At 55.1% G+C, this 5,000-nt stretch overlaps 1 non-coding gene across 1 annotated transcript; it reads right to left on the bottom strand.

Moving 5' to 3' along the window:
* Positions 1 to 314: 314 nt before the first annotated feature.
* On the bottom strand, positions 315 to 2,219 carry LOC124558554. The gene has a single exon (XR_006968812.1). It is a non-coding gene; the product is annotated as a small subunit ribosomal RNA (ribosomal RNA).
* Between the last annotated feature and the right edge of the window lie 2,781 nt (positions 2,220 to 5,000).

Below are 5,000 nucleotides of genomic sequence, written 5' to 3'. Positions count from 1 at the left end.
CATTAGGCGGGACGTAGGCGTGTGGCGGCCCCTGTTCAAGCGTTCTGTGTCCAACGGCCTCACGGCCGATGGGCGTCGTACGGCTCCACACCGGAGCGGACAGGCAGTCGGGCGAAAGTCATTCAAAACCGGCGCCAGGCGCCAGGTGCCGCAGGCCAGCCGCTCCAGCGCTTCAGCGCTCGTACCACACAACATTGGCGTTAGTTTTGGAGACGCACGCGTGGTTCCGCACGCGGCGCACGGCTACTGCGAGCCGTACAGGTAGCGTGTTGCGCGACACGACACGCACATCGAAAGACATGCAGTCTAGTCGGTAATGATCCTTCCGCAGGTTCACCTACGGAAACCTTGTTACGACTTTTACTTCCTCTAAATGATCAAGTTTGGTCATCTTTCCGGTAGCATCGGCAACGACAGAGTCAATGCCGCGTACCAGTCCGAAGACCTCACTAAATCATTCAATCGGTAGTAGCGACGGGCGGTGTGTACAAGGGCAGGGACGTAATCAACGCGAGCTTATGACTCGCGCTTACTGGGAATTCCTCGTTCATGGGGAACAATTGCAAGCCCCAATCCCTAGCACGAAGGAGGTTCAGCGGGTTACCCCGACCTTTCGGCCTAGGAAGACACGCTGATTCCTTCAGTGTAGCGCGCGTGCGGCCCAGAACATCTAAGGGCATCACAGACCTGTTAGTGCTCAATCTCGTGCGGCTAGAAGCCGCCTGTCCCTCTAAGAAGAAAAGTAATCGCTGACAGCACGAAGGATGTCACGCGACTAGTTAGCAGGCTAGAGTCTCGTTCGTTATCGGAATTAACCAGACAAATCGCTCCACCAACTAAGAACGGCCATGCACCACCACCACCGAATCAAGAAAGAGCTATCAATCTGTCAATCCTTCCGGTGTCCGGGCCTGGTGAGGTTTCCCGTGTTGAGTCAAATTAAGCCGCAGGCTCCACTCCTGGTGGTGCCCTTCCGTCAATTCCTTTAAGTTTCAGCTTTGCAACCATACTTCCCCCGGAACCCAAAAGCTTTGGTTTCCCGGAGGCTGCCCGCCGAGTCATCGGAGGAACTGCGGCGGATCGCTGGCTGGCATCGTTTATGGTTAGAACTAGGGCGGTATCTGATCGCCTTCGAACCTCTAACTTTCGTTCTTGATTAATGAAAACATACTTGGCAAATGCTTTCGCTTCTGTTCGTCTTGCGACGATCCAAGAATTTCACCTCTAACGTCGCCAATACGAATGCCCCCGCCTGTCCCTATTAATCATTACCTCGGGTTCCGAAACCAACAAATAGAACCGAGGTCCTATTCCATTATTCCATGCACACAGTATTCAGGCGGGCTTGCCTGCTTTAAGCACTCTAATTTGTTCAAAGTAAACGTGCCGGCCCACCGAGACACTCACTCAAGAGCACCCTGGTAGGATTGCAACGGGGTCCGCCTCGGGACGCACGAGCACGCACGAGGCGCGTCGCACGCCTTCAGCTCGCCCCACCGGCAGGACGTCCCACGATACATGCCAGTTAAACACCGACGGGCGGTGAACCAACAGCGTGGGACACAATCCAACTACGAGCTTTTAACCGCAACAACTTTAATATACGCTATTGGAGCTGGAATTACCGCGGCTGCTGGCACCAGACTTGCCCTCCAATAGATACTCGTTAAAGGATTTAAAGTGTACTCATTCCGATTACGGGGCCTCGGATGAGTCCCGTATCGTTATTTTTCGTCACTACCTCCCCGTGCCGGGAGTGGGTAATTTGCGCGCCTGCTGCCTTCCTTGGATGTGGTAGCCGTTTCTCAGGCTCCCTCTCCGGAATCGAACCCTGATTCCCCGTTACCCGTTACAACCATGGTAGGCGCAGAACCTACCATCGACAGTTGATAAGGCAGACATTTGAAAGATGCGTCGCCGGTACGAGGACCGTGCGATCAGCCCAAAGTTATTCAGAGTCACCAAGGCAAACGGACCGGACGAGCCGACCGATTGGGTTTGATCTAATAAAAGCGTCCCTTCCATCTCTGGTCGGGACTCTGTTTGCATGTATTAGCTCTAGAATTACCACAGTTATCCAAGTAACGTGGGTACGATCTAAGGAACCATAACTGATTTAATGAGCCATTCGCGGTTTCACCTTAATGCGGCTTGTACTGAGACATGCATGGCTTAATCTTTGAGACAAGCATATGACTACTGGCAGGATCAACCAGGGAGCTGCGTCAAACTAGAGCTGAGCAGCCGGCCGCCGGGAGTGTGTCCCGGGGGCCCGCGCGAACACGCAAGCGTCCGCTCAATTATTCTGCAAACAGGAGGAGGCTGAGCTCCCCTGCACAATACACCTCGAAACCCTCTCAGGTCCCGGCGGCGCGCAGCGCCGTCCTAAGTACTTGGTCGGGTTCGAGAGAGGCGCAATCGCCCGGAGTTTGGCGAGTAGACGCTTTAGGTGCGACCACCCGTGCTCCCAACTGAGCTTGCCGCTGCCGACAGAGGCCCGGGAGCGTGCTGTCGTGGCATTGCCGGCGGGAGACAACACGCGCCACCTACGGTGGCCGGCAGCTCCAACGCCAGCGCCACAGAAGGACAAAAGCCCCACTTGGGTGCCGAAGCGAACTCTCCCAGCACAGCGCACGCGCCAACACGTCCGCCACAGCTGCGATACAAACCACCTGCGAGAACCGCAGAGGCGACCGAGCAGCAGACGGCGTCGCGGCGCCGAGCGCCGGGCGGCGGCGCATCCTCAGCGCACACAGTCCTCAATCGGACCAGCACACTGCAGATGTCCACCGCGCTTCGCACCGGGCCCGCGAGGACCTACTTTGGCCGCACGGCGCCGCGTGCAGGGTGCGCCGGCGCGCAGCTGCGCCGCCTGCCGCCTCCGTCGGCCGGCGCGCCTGCCACTGGCCGCCCCCACCAGCCGGCTGTAGCGCGTGCGCCCACGCACCGCGCGGCCAGCACGCCGGGAGGCCCCCCCTCACCGGCCGGGGACGGTCCCACCCAGCCACCGCCGCGTATCGCTTCACACCCCACATGCCATTCACGTTCGTGGGCATGGTGGGGTATCGCTGAAACAACCGGTTGGTAGCTCAACCGATCGTCGCCATCACTGATCACCTCTAGCGAGAACAACCGCACCACAACCGTTTACCAGTTGTTCATTTGCGTAACGTCACCAGCAAACGTAGACGTCCATCGCCATTTGCAAATTCAACGATTGTTGCATGCCTGTGTCAGGTGTCACGACACACTATGTCTGCCCACATACACGCAACAACATGTGCACGCTTCGCGAACACGTGGAAGGTGGCCCCCGTACGTATGCGATGTCCATTGCGCGAACGACTGTCAACCGGCCTCTGTCGCATGTCGCAGATGTGGAACGCAGTGCACCATGCTATCACGGTGTGTGAGAAGAGCGACTACGTCTGACAACACGCGCCACTACATCAACAGACGGCTCATGCTGATCGCCATCCACGGCATACCATACTGCAATCCAGCTCTTATAGGGAGACGACACGTAGCTGAGTGCACAATATTTGGACCGTATGGTTCGCCGTTGTTGGCGCAGTCGTGGTACGGTCACACATGTACCACGATGTATCATCAGTACATGAGGACCAATGTGCAGTACAGTGTGTGATTTGGACGTACAACATCAGCGGACAGTTGACACACGCCGTACCACAACGTAGGCTGTGCTTCGCCATGCAAATGCCAATGAACAACTGCGAAGGGCATTGAGCATGTACGTCCTGCTGCCATCCGCATTACAGTGTATAGCTGCAAGGTGTTTAACATGAAGCGATACTCTGGGGACCAGGCAGTGCGAGTAGCAAACTATATTGCGGGGGTTGCAGTTAGGCAACACCACACTAATTTAACGCGTCGTATGACAATTACAGAGCAGGTTAAGGCCCAACGTGTGTTGGGTTAAGGCCCAACGTGTGTTGGGTTAAGGCCCAACGTGTGTTGGGTTAAGGCCCAACGTGTGTTGGGTTAAGGCCCAACGTGTGTGTTGGGTTAAGGCCCAACGTGTGTTGGGTTAAGGCCCAACGTGTGTTGGGTTAAGGCCCAACGTGTGTTGGGTTTAGGGCCCAACGTGTGTTGGGTTTAAGGCCCAACGTGTGTTGGGTTAAGGCCCAACGTGTGTTGGGTTAAGGCCCAACGTGTGTTGGGTTAAGGCCCAACGTGTGTTGGGTTAAGGCCCAACGTGTGTTGGGTTAAGGCCCAACGTGTGTTGGGTTAAGGCCCAACGTGTGTGTGGGTTAAGGCCCAACGTGTGTTGGGTAAGGCCCAACGTGTGTTGGGTTAAGGCCCAACGTGTGTTGGGTTAAGGGCCCAACGTGTGTTGGGGTTAAGGCCCAACGTGTGTTGGGTTAAGGCCCAACGTGTGTTGGGTTAAGGCGCAACGTGTGTTGGGTTAAGGCGCAACGTGGGTTACGTTAAGGCGCAACGTGGGTTACGTTAAGGCGCAACGTGGGTTACGTTAAGGCGCAACGTGGGTTACGTTAAGGCGCAACGTGGGTTACGTTAAGGCGCAACGTGGGTTACGTAAGGCGCAACGTGGGTTACGTTAAGGCCCAATATAGGTTAGGTTAAGGCCCAATATAGGTTAGGTTAAGGCCCAATATAGGTTAGGTTAAGGCCCAATATAGGTTAGGTTAAGGCCCAATATAGGTTAGGTTAAGGTACAATATAGGTTAGGTTAAGGTACAATATAGGTTAGGTTAAGGTACAATATAGGTTAGGTTAAGGTACAATATGGGTTAGGTTAAGGTACAATATGGGTTAGGTTAAGGCGCAATATGGGTTAGGTTAAGGCGCAATATGGGTTAGGTTAAGGCGCAATATGGGTTAGGTTAAGGCGCAATATGGGTTAGGTTAAGGCGCAATATGGGTTAGGTTAAGGCGCAATATGGGTTAGGTTAAGGCGCAATATGGGTTAGGTTAAGGCGCAATATGGGTTAGGTTAAGGCGCAATATGGGTTAGGTTA

This window comes from Schistocerca americana, unplaced genomic scaffold (genome assembly GCF_021461395.2).
Source record: "Schistocerca americana isolate TAMUIC-IGC-003095 unplaced genomic scaffold, iqSchAmer2.1 HiC_scaffold_1013, whole genome shotgun sequence".
NCBI lineage: Eukaryota > Metazoa > Arthropoda > Insecta > Orthoptera > Acrididae > Schistocerca > Schistocerca americana.
This window is presented reverse-complemented; position numbering and strand designations above follow the sequence as displayed.